This window comes from Balaenoptera physalus (assembly GCF_965194825.1).
Source record: "Balaenoptera physalus genome assembly, chromosome: 4".
Lineage (NCBI taxonomy): Eukaryota > Metazoa > Chordata > Mammalia > Artiodactyla > Balaenopteridae > Balaenoptera > Balaenoptera physalus.
This window is the reverse complement of record NC_138891.1, coordinates 89919797-89938953: the sequence shown is the minus strand read 5'-3', so window position 1 is coordinate 89938953 and position 19157 is coordinate 89919797.

Here is a 19157-nt window from a genome sequence, read left to right as displayed (position 1 = left end):
GCAGGCAGATTCTCAACCACTGCGCCACCAGAGAAGCCCTATCATTTCTTTTGATAATTATATTTTTAAAATTATGCCCTCTGAGAATAGCAGAGCCATAAACTTCAAATTAATGGGTCAACAACTTACTCTTTTAAAGCTGCTACTTGGGCAATATTTTGGTGAACTTCTGAAGCTATTTTAGCATCTTTATTATTTCCATATTCCTCTCCCTTCCATTACCATAGTCCTGAAGGAGGAATTCTAGAACAAACCCCAAAGAAGAAGACAAGCTATGAAACAGAGAAAAGAGTACACCTTTTGAAAACTAGAAAAAACTGGGGGGAAGCGGGAACAAGTACTGGGGAGACTGTGCCATGAGTAGACCATCCTGTTCCACTCATAAGGGGTGTGCATTTCATGTGATGGAATATAGGGACCATAAAATGGAAGCATTGAAGGGTGGTGTCTTCCTTATTTCTTACCTGCATTCCCCACTTTTGGGTTGAATGTGCTCTGAGAGTGGCATTATCAGGCCTAGAGTAGAGGAAGCTGGGAGGTGGTTGAGATTTCTCTATTGCACAAGGTATATAAATGGTGACACTATGGGATTCTTCAAAGCCTTTTTTTCTGGGTGAGAATTTGTACCTGGATCAGTGCTGGAAGTACAGTTGACCCTTCAACAATACTAGCTTGAACTGCACGGGTCCACTTATATATGGATTTTTTTCAATAAGTATAGTACCTCTTGCATTCCTATACACTAACAACGAGAAATCTGAAAGAGAAATTAAGGAAACACTCCCATTTACCATTGCACCAAAAAGAATAAAATACCTAGGAATGAACCTACCTAAGGAGACAAAAGACCTGTATGCAGAAAACTATAAGACACTGATGAAAGAAATTAAAGATGATACAAACAGATGGAGAGATATACCATGTTCTTGGATTGGAAGAATCAACATTGTGAAGATGACTGTACTACCTAAAGCAATCCACAGGTTCAGTGCAATCCCTATCAAACTACCAATGGCGTTTTTCACAGAACTAGAACAAAAAATTTCACAATCTGTATGGAAACACAAAAGACCCCGAATAGCCAATGCAATCTTGAGAAAGAAAAGCAGAGCTGGAAGAATCAGGCTCCCTGACTTCAGACTATACTACAAATCTACAGTAATCAAGACAATATGGTACTGGCACAAAAAGAGAAATATAGATCAATGGAACAGGAATGAAAGCCCAGAGATAAACCCATGCACATATCTTATCTTTGATAAAGGAGGCAAGACGAATATACAACAGAGAAAAGACAGCCTCATCAATAAGTGGTGCTGGGAAAACTGGACAGTTACATGTAAAAGAATGAAATTAGAACACTCCCTAACACCATACACAAAAATAAACTCAAAATGGATTAAAGACCTAAATGTAGAGCCAGACACTATAAAACTCTTAGAGGAAAACATAGGCAGAACACTCTATGACATAAATCACAACAAGATCCTTTTTGACCCACCTCCTAGAGAAATGGAAATAAAAACAAAAATAAACAATGGGACCTAATGAAACTTAAAAGCTTTTGCACAGCAAGGGAAACCATAAACGAGACAAAAGGACTACCCTCAGAATGGGAGAAAATATTTGCCAACGAAGCAACTGACAAAGGATGAATCTCCAAAATATACAAGCAGCTCATGCAGCTCAATATCAAACAAACAAACAACCCAATCCAAAAATGGGCAGAAGACCTAAATAGACATTTCTCCAAAGAAGATATACATATTGCCAACAAACACGTGAAAAAATGCTCAACATCACTAATCATTAGAGAAATGCAAATCAAAACTACAATGAGGTATCACCTCACACCGGTCAGAATGGCCATCATCAAAAAATCTACAAACAATAAATGCTGGAAAGGGTGTGGAGAAAAGGGAACCCTCTTGCACTGTTGGTGGGAATGTAAATTGATACAGCCACTATGGAGAACAGTATGAAAGTTCCTTAAAAAACTAAAAAAGAACTACCATATGACCCAGCAATCCCACTACTGGGCATATTCCCTGAGAAAACCATAATTCAAAAAGAGTCATGTACCACAATGTTCATTGCAGCTCTATTTACAATAGCCAGGACATGGAAGCAACCTAAGTGTCCATCGACAGATGAATAAAGAAGATGTGGCACATATATACAATGGAATATTACTCAGCCATAAAAAGAAACGAAATTGAGTTATTTGTAGTGAGGTGGATGGACCTAGAGTCTGTCATACAGAGTGAAGTAAGAAAGAGAAAAACAAATACCACATGCTAACAAATATATATGGAATCTGAAAAAAAAAATGGTTCTGATGAACTTAGGGGCAGGACAGGAATAAAGACACAGATGTAGAGAATGAACTTGAGGACATGGGGAGGGGGAAGGGTAAGCTGGGATGATGTGAGAGAGTGACATGGACATATATACACTACCTAATGTAAAATAGGTAGTGGGAAGCAGCCGCATAGCACAGGGAGATCAGCTCGGTGCTTTGTGACTACCTAGAGGGGTGGGATACGGAGGGTGGTAGGGAGACACAAGAGGGAGGGGTTATGGGGATATATATATATATATATATATAGCTGATTCACTTTGTTATACAGCAGAAACTAACACACCATTGTAAAGCAATTATACTCCAATAAAGATGTTAATAAATAAATAAATAAATAAATAAATAAATAAATAAATAAATAAATAAAATATACTGCCATGTCACATTAAAAAAAAAGTAAAATAGAGACATGGAAGAGTTTTTAAAGACCCAAAGTGAACTTTTAAAGATGAAAATGACAATGTCATCATAACAGCTTTACTTGTAATATCAAAAAAATGGAAACAATACACATGCCATCAACAAACCTTGGAATAGCCATACAATAAAAACTACTCAGCAATAAAAGCAGTGAACTACAGAGTCATGCAACAAAATGCATGAATGTCAAAATAATTATGCTAAGTGAAGGGAACCAGATAAAAAAAAGAGTACCTACAAAACCCAAATTCATCTCCAGTGATATAAAGCAGATTAACAGTTGCCTAGGAACGGGAGTAGGCTGGGATAACCAAGGGTCATGGGGAAATTTTTGGTAGGTGAGTGAAAGATTTGCTCATCATTTTGATTTTGATGATGGTTTCATGGGTGTATACATTTGTCAAAACTTATAAAACTGTACTTTCAATATGTGATGTACAGTTTATGGCATGTCATTTATACCTCGAGCAATTTTTAAAAAAAGGCTAGACTGTTAATAGGAGTATTTAAGAGTTTCAAAACTGATCTCTTTCTGGAAGTTGTTACACACTAACCTGTACTTATACTTAGTTTATACTCTAAAACAATAATGTGCAGTTGCCATATCAGTGACTTGCTTTGATGTGAAGTTTTTCTATCCATGTACCCTAAGTAGGAATGCTGGCTATCATTGGTCTTCAACTTTGTTCCCAGTGAATCTTCTCTTCCTGACAGGATTTTTGCAGCCCTTGTAGCCTCATATGATAGTTAGAGGGTGAGACATTTTATTAATTCCTAGCATTCTCACCAGCCAGGTCAATGGAAAGAAGGAGGAGAAGAGAATACAGTCTTCTGACATTACACTACAACTAAGTAGACACACCTACAGGTAAAGTGTTCTCTATATGGTGATGGTCTGCTTTCAGCTTTCCAGCATTGTATTCTTTGTAACTGTGTAGAATCTGGTACCTGAAAATCTTCCAGATCTCCCATGAAATATTTAATTTTATAACATCCTTGTGGAGAAAAGCTGTAACAATCAAGACTTGCTGATTAAGAATGAAGACAACAACAGATTTTTAGAATCTCTTTTTTTTTCTCTCCTTATTTGTTAAATAATTCAAGAAATATCTAGTGGGCACTTATATGCCAGGCACACTTAGCTGTTATATACTTCTAGAGCATTGTTATTCAAAGTGTGTTTAGTAGAACACAGCATCAACGTCACCTGGGAGCTTATTAGAAATGCAGAAGCATAATCCTCCTCCAGACATACACAATCAGTATCTGCATTTTAACAAGATCCCTCGGTGACTTGTGTGTAGATTTAAAAGACACTGTTCTAGAGAATTCGCCTTAGCTCTACCACTTAAATACTGCTATGACTTTGAGAAAGTAACTTCACTTCTGTAAGCTATTAACAAATGAGAGGATGGAAGTAATAGCAGAAACCACTTCATGTATTATTGGGAGGATATAATTAGATAAGCTTCCTAAAGCACTTAACACACTGGCTAGTGTCTCGTAAGTGTTTTTAAAAAAGAGTTAGTCATGGTATTGCAAAGCTGAAGACAGTCAGTAAACCCAGGACCTGGCCTTCTTTGAGTTTCTGGCAGAAGCAACCATATTCCTGCCTTTCTTTTATTCATATTGGCTTCATCATTCCCTTCTACCATAGCCTTGTCCCCAGCTGCACTGAAGTTTGCTAACTTAGAGTATGTCATCATGTCAGGGGAAAATAACTTCCCTTCTTTCACAGTCATGACATTCAGACTTACATTTGTTTTCTTTTTGCCCACAAAATAACTGTAGAGTTTTACTTTCGAGGAAAGTTGTAATGAGAAACAAAAAAATCTAAAAAAAAAGAGTTAGCCATTATTGTTATTATTATTATTTTAGTTGAAAGAAAAATCTTTTTTGTAAAACTTCCCTTGTAGCCACTTCCCTTCTAGTTCACTTATTTGTTCATAATGCTGACAGATATTATTCAAAGAGACATGACAATTAAATACAACATTCAATCCTGGATTGGATCCTGAATTGGAAAGGGAAGAGGAAAAATCAATGTCTTAATCAACTCCAGATGCCATAATAAAATACCATCTGGGTGACCTAAACAACAGAAATTTATTTTCTCCTAGTTCTGGATGCTGGAAGTCAGAGATTAAGGTGCCAGCCTGCTGGGTTCTGGTGAGAGCTCTTTTCAGGGCTTGCAGATGGCTGCCCTCTCACTGTGGAGTCATGTGGCCTTTCCTCTCTGTCCCTCTTCCTCATTTTATAGGGTCACTAATCTCATCATGAAGGCCCCACCCTCATGATGTAATCTAACCTTTATCACTTCCCAAAGGCCCCACTTCCAAAACCATCACTTTGGGGTTTAGAGTTTCAACATGTGAATTTTAGGGGACACAAACATTTAATCCATACAGGGGGTAAGGTTTGTTTATAAAGTTGTTGCTATTTCTTTCTACAGGTGACACTATTGGACATGAGATTTTGTGATGTGGAATTAGATGATGAATCTTTTCTAGATGAAATGCTGCACAAGTAATTTTCAGAAAATAACTGGATGTACTTAAGGGCTTTATACAACAACAGTGCTGTTATCCAGAGATTTAAGTGGGATGCCTACTACTGCAGATTCTCCTTTCCTTTTGTTCAGTTTTATCAAGGACTTTAGTACAGAGGTGGCTGGCCACCTTGGACTCCCTAATGCTAACAAGCTCCAGACCATGCCCATTCCATTCAAGTCTACGTCCTCAGACACTAATACAGTGCCTGGCACAGAATAGGCATCCCGTGCATCTGTGTTGAGTATGAACAACTGGGTTAGGCCAGACCCCAAAGAAGCATCTCTCCTTCATCTTCCCGATGTTTCCACGACCTGTGTTTTTCTGGGGGGAAACTAATTTCAAACCTACAGAAAAGAATGCAAGAATAATAAAAAGAACTCTCATATACCCTTTGCCCAAATCCCCCGATATTTGTCAGTTTTTAACATTTTATTTTAAAATAATTTCATATTTAAGGAAGATTTTCAAGACAAATACAAATTAATAATGATACAAAGAACTACACCCTTCACCCAGGTTTCCTAAGTATCAACAGTTTACATTTGTCTTTTCATTTTCTCCCATATATCATTATTTTCTTTCTGAAACATCTGAGATTAAATTGCAGACATGTTGCCAAATTACCCCTAAATACTTCAGGGTATATTGACTAAAAACAAGGACACTCTCACATGTAACTTCAGTACCTTCATTGAATTTAGAACATTAACATGGCAGCAGTGCTTTTATCTAAGCCACAAAGTCCACGCCAATTCCTCCAGCTGTCTAATAATGTTACGTATAGAAAGGAATAGTAATAACAAAATTACTACGTTTCCCTCCTTTCCTTTCTGGTTCAAAATCCAATCCAGAATCATGCATTGTATATAGTTGTCATGTCTGTTTAGTTTCTTTCAATCTGTTCTTCCTTAGTTTTTCTTTGTGTTTCATGATTTTGGCATTTTTGAAGCGTATAGGTCAGTTATTTTATAGAATTTCCTTCAGTTTGGATTTCTCTGATGTTTCTTCATGGCTAGATTCAGGATATACTTTTTGAAGTGAATACCACAGCAATGATGCTGTTTTCTTTTCAGTGCCTCATATCAGGAGGCACACAACATCAATTTTTCTCATTACCAAGGATATTAACTTTTGTCCCTTGGTCAAAATGGTATCCATGATATTTCTCCACTTTAAAGTGCGTTAATAAGGAATGAATAGATTTTGGATTTTCATTTCCCATCAGAATTTTACCCTGTGATTTTAACATCCATTGATATCTTTTGCCTGAATCACTTATTACAATGGTGGTTGCTGAATTAATTTTCCAAATCTATTATTCCTTCTACATTTATTAGTTGGAATTTGACTTAAGATAGAGCTTTCTCTTTGTATTTATTTACTTATATCAGTATGGACTCATAAATTCTTATTTTATTGAACTACCTGTAATATATTATTATCATTAATTATTATTTTATTACAGCTTTATTGAGGTGTACTCGACACATAATAAATTGCATATATTTAAAGCATACAGTTTGAGGAGTTCTGGTGTGTATATACAGTGAAAAAAACCACCACTGCAATCAATAAAATGAAACCCCAACTTTCCTTGTAGTTCTTAAAAATCCAGTCTCCCTCACTTCCTCTCCCTCCATCCTCAGGAAGCCACTAATTTGATTTCTGACATTACAGATTAGTTTTCATTTTATTCTTGAATTTTATATAAATGGAATTGTACAGATGTATATTTTTTGGTGGGGTCTGGCTTCTTTTACTCTGTAATTATTTTGAGATTCATCCATGATGTTGAGTATATTAATAGTTCATTATTTTTATTGCTGAATAGTATTCTATTGTACTGATTTGCCACAGTTTGTTTACCCATTCACCTATTGATGGACATTTGTTTTTTCCTAGTTTGGGACTATTACAAAGTTTCCAAGAACAGGTACAAGTCTTTGCACAAGTCTATGTACACGTCCTTGTATGGACATATTCTTAATTCTCTTGGAATGGTTGGATCACACAGTTGATGTATATTGAGCTTTAAGAAACTGCTAAATTATCAAATTGTTTGTAGTGTTTAGTTTCACCCAGCAACATAAAAATACTTCCATTGTTTGATGTCCTGACTAACACTTGGCATGGTTAGTCTTTTTTAGCTGTAGCCATTTTACAGTGTGCATAATAGTACCATTTATGATTTAATTTGCATTTTCCTAAGAACAAATGATGTTAAACATTTTTTGTGCCTTATTTACCATTCCTGTGTCTTTTTGGTGAAGTGTTCATTCAAATATTCTGCCCGTTTTTATTGGGTCATTTGTCTTCTTATTGTTGAGTTGTAAGAATTCTTTATATATTCTAGAAACAAATCATTTGTCAGATTGTATACTTTGCAAATATTTTGACCAGTATTCAGCTTGCCTTTTCATTTTCTGTGTTACTGAGAGTACAAAGTTTTAATTTCTTTTTTAAATCTATGAACCAATCAAGATTCATGAATTTCTTTTTATTATTATTATTATTATTATTTTTTGGCTGTGTTGTGTCTTCGTTGCTGCGCATGGGCTTTCTCTAGTTGCGGCGAGCAGGGGCTGCTCTTCGTTGCGGTGTGCGCGCTTCTCATTGCGGTGGCTTCTCTTGTTGTGGAGCCCGAGCTCTACGCGTGTGGGCTTCAGTAGCTGTGGCTTGCGGGCTCTAAAGCACAGGCTCAGTAGTTGTGGCGCACAGGCTTAGTTGCTCTGTGGTATGTGGAATCTTCCTGGACCAGGGCTCGAACCAGTGTCACCTGCATTGGTAGGCAGATTCTTAACCACTGTGCCACCAGGGAAGCCCTAAAGGTTTTAAATTTTGACGAAGTCTGAAGTACCAATTTTTTTCTTTTGTAATTTGCTTTTTGTGTTCTATTTGAGAAATCGTTGCATAATCTAAGATCATTGAGATTCCCTTTTATGTTTTACTTTTTTTATTTAAATATTTATTTATTTATTTTTGGCTACATTGGGTCTTAGTTGTGGCTCGCAGGAGCTTTCGTTGTGGCGCGCGGGCTTCTATCTAGTTGTGGTGTGCAGGCTCCAGAGCACTGTGGGCTCAGTTGTTGTGGCGCATAGGCTCAGTAGTTGCAGCACGTGGGCTTATTTGCCCCTTGGCATGTGGGATCTTAGTTCCCCAACCAGGGATCCAACCTGCATCCCCTGCTTTGGAAGACAGATGCTTAACCACTGGACCACCAGGGAAGTCCCTATGTTTTCTTGTATAAGTTTAATAGCTTTATATATGGTTTTGAGGAAACCACATGTATATTGTTTGAGAAAATGGGAATTTTTGTATATGGTTTGAGGAAATGATAAGGAAATTATTGGATTTCCCTTCCTTCCTTCCTTCCTTTGTTCCTTCCATCCTTCTTTCCCTCCCTCCCTCCCCTTGCCCCTCTTTCTTTCCATATGACTTTCTAATTGTTCCAACTCCATTTGTTGAAAAGATTATCCTTTTCTCATTGAATTGCTTTGGCATCCTCGTAGAAAATCAAGTGACTTAGATATGTGTTTCTCTTTATAGCTTTGTATTCTATTCTATTGATCTATATGTCTCAATGTCAATATCATGCTGTCTTGATTGCTATAGTTTTATAATAAGTCTTAAAATTAGATAATTAAATTCTGCAACTTTGCTATTCTTTTAATAAAATTGTCTTGTATATTCTAACTCCTTTGCATTTCTATATAAAAATCAGTTTGTCAGTTTCCACAAAAATCCTGCTTGTATTTTGATTGACATTATATTGACTCTATAGATTTTTTTAAAGTGATTTCCTTATGGTTTATAGTTTACTTTTATTATTTTTATTTTAAATTTATTTTATTGAAGTATAGTTGACTTACAATGTTGTGTTAATTTCTGCTATAAAGGAAAGTGATTCAGTTATACCTATATATATTCTTTTTCATATTCTTTTCCATTATGGTTTATCACAGGATTTTGAATATAGTTCCCTGTGCTATACAGTAGGACCTTGTTATTTATCCATTCTGTATATGATAGTTTGCATTGCTTGTCCCAAACTCCCAATCCATCCTTTTCCCTATGGTTTGCAGTTTATATCTTAAATTACCACACTCTGAACTTCAAGTATTATACCACTTCACCTAAACTACATACTTTCTCTTAGCATATACACCAAAACAGTATATTTCTTGGCCTTTTGCTATTGTTTTTATACATTTTACTTTTAAATATGATATAAACCCTTCAATATGTTTTATTTTTTATTTAAATTGTCAATCATTTTTTACAAGATTTAAAAAATAAATTTTTTTTTATATTTACCATTTCTTTTCCTCACTATTCTTTTACATAGATCTAAATTTTCATCTGATATTATTTTCCTTCTTCTTGAAGGGTTTTATTAATTGTCATTGTGAGGGTGGTCTGCTGGTGATGAATTTTCTCAGCTGTCGTATGTTTGAAAAACAAGTTATTTCACAATTATTTTGAAATATATTTTCACAGATTAAAACATTTGAGGTTAAGATTATTTTTCAGTATTTTAAGAATGTTGCTCTACTGTCTTCTGCTTTGCAGTGTTTCTTTTTTTTTTATTTTTTATTTTTTGATTGATTGATCGATTGATTGCTATGTTGGGTCTTCGTTTCTGTGCTAGGGCTTTCTCTAGTTGCGGCAAGCGGGGGCCACTCTTCATTGCGGTGCGCGGGCCTCTCACTACTGTGGCCTCTCTTGTTGCGGAGCACAGGCTCCAGACGCACAGGCTCAGTAGTTGTGGCTCACGGGCCTAGTTGCTCTGCGGCATGTGGGATCTTCCCAGACCAGGGCTCGAACCCGTGTCCCCTGCATTAGCAGGCAGATTCTCAACCACTGCGCCACCAGGGAAGCCCTGCAGTGTTTCTAATGAGAAGCCTGCTGTCATTCTTATCATCTTTGCTACATTGTGTGTCTTTCCTCTGGCTGCTTTTAGGAAATCTTCTCTTTATTACTCAATCATGGTTTTAACAAATTCCACAATTTTTTTTTTTACTTCTTTTCAAGAGATGAAGATTAGTTAATCTCCCCTTGAGTGTATACAAAATTTAGTGACTTGTTTTTAACAAATAGAATATGGCAGAAATGATGGTATGTCACTTTCAAAACTAGAATATAGAAAGACTGGTTTCCCTCTTGTACCATAGGTAGTTTTTCTCTCTCTCTGTCTCTCTCTGTCTCTCCCTCTGTCTCTCTGTGTCTCTCTCACATCTCTGTCTCTACCTCTATCTCTCATCACTTGCTGAGAATTTCAGAGGAAGCTGCCATGTCATGAAGATGACTCAATCAGTCTATGGAGGGGCCCAAGTCATGAGGAACTGAGGTATCTGGCCAACTCAGCAAGAAAACAGAGGAGGCCTGCCAACAACTATGTGATTTAGCTTGGAAGTAGATCCTCCAATCCCAGATGACCCCCATCCCTAGCCAACAACTTAACTCCAACCTTGTGAGAAACCCTGAATCAAAACCAACCAGTCATTGGACTTCCCTGGTGGTCCAGTGGTTAAGACTCCATGATTCCACTGCAGGGGCCATGGGGTCGGGAAAGATCCCACATGCTGTGTGGCCAAAACACCCCAAAAACCAGTCAATCTAGTCCTGGACTCCTGACCTGCAGAAATTGTGAAATAACAAATGTTTTTTAAAATTTCCAGCTATTAAGTTTTGGGATAAAATGATATGCTGCAATAGATAACTAATATAACTGATTTAAATCAAATTGATTATGATGTGCCTTGGTGTAATTTTCTTCATATATATTTTTTGTGTGGTGTTCACTGAGCTTCTTGGATATGGGGTTTAAGAGGTTTTATCAAATCTAGAAAAAATTTTGCCATTATTTTTTCAAAAGTTCTTTTCTCTCCTTTCCTTCTGGTACTCTAGTTACATGTATATTAGGCGTCTTTTTTTTTTTTAATAAATTTATTCATTTATTTTTGGCTGCGTTGGGTCTTCTTTGCTGTGCATGGGCTTTTCTCTAGTTGCAGCGAGCAGGGGCTACTCTTTGTTGCAGCGCGTGGGCTTCTCATTGCGGTGGCTTTTCTTGTTGTGGAGCACAGGCTCTAGGCGCATGGGCTTCAGTAGTTGTGGCTCATGGGGTCAGTAGTTGTGGCTCACGGGCTTAGTTGCTCTGCAGCATGTGGGATCTTCCTGGGCCAGGGCTCGAACCCGTGTCTCCTGCATTGGCAGGCAGATTCTTAACCACTGAGCCACCAGGGAAGCCCTGTTAGGCTTCTTGATTTTGTCCCACTGCTCATTGATGTTCTGTGCTCTGTTTATCTATTGTATATATTTATCTATCTACCTATCTATCTATTTTCTATTGCTGTCTTTTCAAGTTCACTAACCTTTTCTTCTGCAGTGTCTACTGTGAATTTCATCTAATGCTTTTTTTCTTTTCAGGTATTGAGTTTATCATCTCTTTTTTTTTTTTTTTTTTTTTTTTTTCCAAGTCACTTAATTTATTTGAACTTCTGTTTCCTCATCATTAATGTTCCTTTGATGTCTGAAATTTGGTGAAAATTAGATTCCAAGTATACAGAAATATCAGTTGGCTAAGGTTGGTGAGTTTATCATCTCTTGAAGTCAACTCCTGCCTTTTAAAATATTTTCTGTCTCTCTTTACCACACTTAACCTTTACCTTCTTTAATATGTGGGGTATATTTTTAATAGCTGTGTTAATAACTTGTCTATTATTTATTTATTTATTTTTGGCTGAGCCATGTGGCTTGCAGGATCTTATTAGTTACCTGATCAGGGATTGAACCCAGGCCCATGGCAGTGAAAGCATCGAGTCCTAACCACTGGACTGCCAGGGAAACCCCTCTATTAATTCTTTTATTTCTGTCATTTCTGTGTCTATTTCCAATAATTAACTTTTCTCTTTATTATGGGTCATATATATATATATTTTTCTTGCTTCTTTGCATACTTTGTAAGTTTTGATCAGATGCCAGGTATATATTTTGAATTTTATGTTGTTGGTGCTGGAGTTGTTTGTATTCCTTTAAATATTTTTGTTCTTTTTTTCTCTGGGAAGCAGTTAAGTTATCTGGAAACAATTTTATCTTTTTGAGGCTTGCTTTTAAGTTTGTTAGGTGGTTTCAGAACATTTGGTCCTAGCACTGAGGCAACACCCTTCTGAGGAACTCTACTCCATGCATCATGTATTAAGATGTCTTTCCACACTGACTGATGGGAATATGGGCACTTCCTGACCTTATGTAAGCTCTGGAGATTGTTCCACCTGATTCTTTTTTTTCTCCCACAGTTTTATTGAGATATAATTGACATATAACATATAAAATTTTGTAAGTTTAAGGTATATAACGATAAATTGGTACATGTATATATTGTGAAATAATTACTACAGTTGGGTTAGCTAACACTTCCATCACCTCATATAATTAACCTTTTTTGTGTGTGTGGTGAGAACATTTAAGATTTACTCAATTAGCAACTTTCAGGTATATGATGGATTTTGTTAACAGTAGTCACCATGCTGTACATTAGATCCCCAGAACTTACTCATTTGGTAACTAGAAGTCTGTATCCTTTGACCAGTATCTCTCCATTTCCCTCATCCCCGCAGCCATGGCAACTACCATTCTATTTCTATGAGTTCAGCTTTTTAAGAATCTACATGTAAGTGATATCGTACAATATTTCTCTTTCTTTGTCTGACTTAATACACTTTGTGTAACACCCTCAAGTTCCATCCATGTTCTTGAAAATGGTAGGAGGATTTCCTTCTTTCTCATGGCTGAATAATATTCTCTGTGTGTGTGTGTGTGTGTGTGTTTATAGATAGATAGATAGATAGATAGATAGATAGATGTCACATCTTCTTATATCTATTCATCCATTGATGGATATTTAGGTTGTTTCCATATCCTGGCTGTTGTGAATAATGCTGAAATGAACATGGGAATGCAGATATCTCTTCGAGAGAGTGATTTAATTTCCTTTGGATATATATCCAGAAGTAGAATTGCTGGATCATATGGTAGTTCTAGTTTTAATTCTTTGAGGAATGTCCATACTGTTTTCCATAGTGGCTGCACCAATTTACACGCCCACCAAGAGTGCACCAGTGTTTCCTTTTCTCCACATCTTCACCAACACTTGTTATCTCTTGTCTTTTTGTTTGTTTGTTTGTTTGAATTTTTGAATTTTATTTTATTTTTTTTATACAGCAGGTTCTTATTAGTCATCCATTTTATACACATCAGTGGATACATGTCAATCCCAATCTCCCAATTCATCACACCCCCACCCCCACCCCCTGCCACTTTCCCCCCTTGGTGTCCATACATTTGTTCCCTAAATCTGTGTCTCAATTTCTGCCCTGAAAACTGGTTCATCTGTACCATTTTTTTAGGTTCCACATATACGCGGAACGATATTTGTTTTTCTCTTTCTGAATTACTTCACTCTCTATGAGAGTCTCTAGATCCATCCATGTCTCTACAAATGACCCAGTTTCATTCTTTTTATGGCTGAGTTGTATTCCACTGTATATATGTACCACTTCTTCTTTATCCATTCACCTGTCAGTGGGCATTTAGGTTGCTTCCATGACCTGGCTATTGTAAGTAGTGCTGCAATGAACATTGAGGTGCATGTGTCTTTTTGAATTATGGTTTTCTCTGGGTATGTGCCCAGTAGTGGGATTGCTGGGTCATATGGTAATTCTGTTTTTGGTTTTTTAAGGAACCTCCATACTGTTCTCCATAGTGACTGTATCAATTGACATTACCACCAACAGTGCAAGAGGGTTCCCTTTTCTCCACACCCTCTCCAGCATTTGTTGTTTGTAGATATTCTGATGATGCCCATTCTAACTGGTGTGAGGTGATAACTCATTGTAGTTTTGATTTGCATTTCTCTAATAATTAGGGATGCTGAGCAGCGTTTCATGTGCTTCTTGGCCGTCTGTATGTCTTCTTTGGAGAAATGTCTATTTAGGTCTTCTGCCCATTTTTGGATTGGGTTGTCTGTTTATTTAATATTGAGCTGCATGAGCTGTTTATATATTTTGGAAATTAATCCTTTGTCCGTTGATCCGTTTGCAAATACTTTCTCCCATTCTGAGGGTTGTCTTTTCGTCTTGTTTATGGTTTCCTTTGCTGTGCAAAAGCTTTGAAGTTTCATTAGGTCCCATTTGTTTATTTTTGTTTTTATTTCCATTACTCTAGGAGGTGGATCAAAAAAGATCTTGCTGTGATTTATGTCAAAGAGTGTTCTTCTTATGTTTTCCTCTAAGAGTTTTATAGTGTCCGGTCTTACCTTTAGGTCTCTAATCCATTTTGAGTTTATTTTTGTGTATGGTGTTAGGGAGTTTTCTAATTTCATTCTTTTACATGTAGCTGTCCAGTTTTCCCAGCACCACTTATTGAAGAGACTGTCTTTTCTCCATTGCATATCCTTGCCTCCTTTGTCATAGATTAGTTGACCATAGGTGTGTGGGTTTATCTCTGGGCTTTCTATCTTGTTCCATTGATCTATATTTCTGTTTTTGTTCCAGTACCATATTGTCTAAATTACTGTAGCTTTCTAGTATAGTCTGAAGTCAGGGAGTCTGATTCCTCCAGCTCTGTTTTTTTCCATCAAAACTGCATTGGCTATTCGGGGTCTTTTGTGTCTCCATACAAATTTTAAGATTTTTTGAGTAGATCTGTAAACAGTGCCATTGGTAATTTGATAGGGATTGCATTGAATCTGTAGATTGCTTTGGGGAGTATAGTCATTTTCACAATGTTGATTCTTCCAATCCAAGAACATGGCATATCTCTCCATCTGTTGGTATCATCTTTAATTTCTTTCATCAGTGTCTTATAGTTTTCTGCATACAGGTCTTTTGTCTCCCTAGGTAGGTTTATTCCTAGGTATTTTATTCTTTTTGTTGCAATGGTAAATGGGAGTGTTTCCTGATTTTCTCTTTCAAATTTTTCATCATTAGTGTATAGTAATGCAAGAGACTTCTGTCCATTACTTTTGTATCCTGCAACTTTACCAAATTCATTGATTAGCTCTAGTAGTTTTCTGGTGGCATCTTTAGGATTCTCTATGTATAGTATCATGTCATCTGCAAACAGTGACAGTTTTACTTCTTCGTTTCCAGTTTGTATTCCTTTTATTTCTTTTTCTTCTCTGATTGGCGTGGTTAGGACTTCTAAAACTGTTGAATAACAGTGTTGAGAGTGGACATCCTTGTCTTGTTCCTGATCTTAGAGGAAATGCTTTCAGTTTTTCACCATTGAGAATGATGTTTGCTGTGGGTTTGTCATATATGGCCTTTATTATGTTGAGGTAGGTTCCCTCTATGACCAATTTCTGGAGAGTTTTTATCATAAATGGGTGTTGAATTTTGTCAGAAGCTTTCTCTACTTCGATTGAGAAGATCATATGGTTTTTATTCTTCAGTTTGTTAATATGGTGTATCACATTGATTGATTTGCATATACTGAAGGATCCTTGCAACCCTGGGATAAATCCCACTTGATCATGGTGTATGATCCTTTTAATGTGTTGTTGGATTCTGTTTGCTAGTATTTTGCTGAGGATTTTTGCATCTATATTCATCAGTGATATTGGTCTGTAATTTTCTTTTTTTGTCGTATCTTTGTCTGATTTTGGTATCAGGGTGATGGTGGCCTCCTAGAATGAGTTTGGGAGTGTTCCTTCCTCTGCAATTTTTTGTAAGAGTTTGAGAAGGATGGATGTTAGCTCTTCTCTAAATGTTTGATAGAATTCACCTGTGAAGCCATCTGGTCTTGGTCTTCTGTTTGTTGGAAGATTTTTAATCACAGTTTCAATTTCATTCCTTGTGATTTGTCTGTTCATATTTTCTACTTCCTCCTGGTTCAGTGTTGGAAGGTTATACCTTTCTAAGAATTTGTCCATTTCTTCCAGGTTGTCCATTTTATTGGCATAGAGTTGCTTGTAGTAGTCTCTCAGGATGCTTCGTATATCTGCGGTGTCTGTTGTAACTTCTGCTTTTTCATTTCTAATTTTATTGATTTGAGTCCTCTCCCTCTTTTTCTTGATGAGTCTGGCTAATGGTTTATCAATTTTGTTTATCTTCTCGAAGAACTAGCTTTTAGTTTTATTGATCTTTGCTATTGTTTTCTTTGTTTCTGTTTCATTTATTTCTGCTCTGATCTTTATGATTTCTTTCCTTCTGCTAACTTTGGGTTTTGTTTGTTCTTCTATCTCTAGTACCTTTAGGTTTAAGATTAGATTGTTTATTTGAGCTTTTTCTTGTTTCTTGAGGTAGGCTTTTATAGCTACAAACTTCCCTCTTAGAACTGCTTTTGCTGCATCCCATAGGTTTTGGATCATCATGTTTTCATTGTCATTTGTCTCTAGGTATTTTTTGATTTCCTCTTTAATTTCTTCAGTGATCTCTTGGTTATTTAGTAACATATTGTTTAGCCGCCATGTGTTTGTGTTTTTTACATTTTTTTCCCTGTAATTGATTTCTAATCTAATGGCGTTGTGGTCAGAAAAGATGCTTGATATCATTTCAGTTTTCTTAAATTTACTGAGGCTTGATTTGTGACCCAAGATGTGATCTATCCTGGAGAATGCTCCATGCACACTTGGGAAGAAAGTGTAATCTGCTGTTTTTGGATGGAATGTCCCATAAATATCAATTAAATCTATCTGGTCTATAGTGTCATTTAAAGCTTGCCTTTCCTTGTTAATTTTCTGTTTGGATGATCTGTCCATTGGTGTAAGTGAGGTGTTAAAGTCCCCCACTATTACTGTGTTACTGTCTATTTCCTCTTTTATAGCTGTTAGCAGTTGCCTTGTGTTTTGAGGTGCTCCTGTGTTGGGTGCATATATATTTATAATTGTTATATCTTCTTCTTGGATTGATCCCTTGATCATTATGTAGTGTTCTTCCTTGTCTCTTGTAACTTTCTTTACTTTAAAGTCTATTTTATCTGATATGAGTATTGCTACTCCAGCTTTCTTTTGATTTCCATTTGCATGGAATATCTTTTTCCATCGCCTCACTTTCAGTCTGTATGTGTCCCTAGGTCTGAAGTGGGTCTCTTGTAGACAGCATATATATGGGTCTTGTTTTTGTATCCATTCAGCAAGCCTGTGTCTTTTGGTTAGAGCATTTAATCCATTCACGTTTAAGGTAATTATCGATATGTATGTTCCTATTACCATTTTCTTAACTGTTTTCGGTGTGTTTTTTGTAGGTCCTTTTCTTCTCTTGTGTTTCCCACTTAGAGAAGGTCCTTTAGCATTTGTTGTAGAGCTGGTTTGGTGGTGCTGAATTCTCTCAACTTTTGCTTGTCTGTACAGCTTTTGATTTCTCCATGAAATCTGAATGAGGTCCTTGCTGGGTAGAGTAATCTTGGTTGTAGTTTCTTCCCTTCCATCACTTTAAGTATATCATGCCACTCTCTTCTGGCTTGTAGAGTTTCTCCTGAGAAATCAGCTGTTAACCTTATGGGGGTTCCCTTGTGTGTTATTTGTCATTTTTCCCTTGCTGCTCTCAATAATTTTTCTTTGTCTTTAGTTTTTGCCAGTTTGAATACTATGTGTCTCGGTGTGTTTCTCCTTGCATTTATCCTGTATGGGACTCGCTGAGCTTTCTGGACTTGGGTGGTTATTTCCTTTTCCATGTTAGGGAATTTTTCGACTATAATGTGTTCAAATATTTCCTCTGGTCCTTTCTCTCTCTCTTCTCCTTCTGGGACCCCTATAATGCGAATGTTGTTTCATTTAATGTTGTCCCAGAGTTCTCCTGGGCTGTCTTCTTTTCTTTTCATTCTTTTTTCTTTATTCTGTTCCACAGCAGTGAATTCCACCATTCTGTCTTCCAGGTCACTTATCCGTTCTTCTGCCTCAGTTATTCTGCTATTGATTCCTTCTAGTATAGTTTTCATGTCAGTTATTGTATTGTTCCTCTCTGTTTGTTTGTTCTTTAATTCTTCTAGCTCTTTGTTAAACATTTCCTGCATCTTCTTGATCTTTGCCTCCATTCTTTTTCCGAGGTCCTGGATCATCTTCACTATCATCATTCTGAATTCTTTTTCTGGAAGGTTGCCTATTTCCACTTCATGTAGTTGCTTTTCTGGGGTTTTATCTTGTTCCTTCATCTGGTACATAGCCCTTTGCCTTTTCATCTTGTCTATCTTTCTGTGAATGTGGTTTTTGTTCCACAGGCTGCAGGATTGTAGTTCATCTTGCTTCTGCTCTCTTCCCTCTGGTGCATGAGGCTATCTAAGAGGCTTGTGCAAGTTTCCTGATGGGAGAGACTGGTGGTGGGTAGAGCTGGCTGTTGTTCTGGTGGGCAGAGCTCAATAAAAATTTAATCCACCTGTCTGGTGGTGGGGATTGGGTGCTGGGTTCCTTCTCTATTGGCTGTTTGGCCTGAGACAACCCAACACTGGAGCCTACCTGGGCTCTTTGGTGGGGCTAATGGCGGACTCTGGGAGGGCTCATTCCAAGGAGTACTTCCCAGAACTTCTGTTGACAGTGTCCTTGTCCTCACGGTGAGACACCGCCACCACCCACCTCTGCAAGAGACCCTCCAACACTAGCAGGTAGGTCTGCTTCAGTCTCCTGTGTGGTCACTGCTCCTTCCCCTGGGTCCCAATGTGCACACTACTCTGTGTGTGTCCTCCAGGATGGAGTCCCTGTTTCCCCCAGTCCTGTTGAAGTCCTGCAATCAAATCCTGCTAGCCTTCAAAGTCTGATTCTCTAGGAATTCCTCCTCCCGTTGCCAGACACCCAGGTTGGGAAGCCTGACGTGGGGCTCAGAACCTTCACT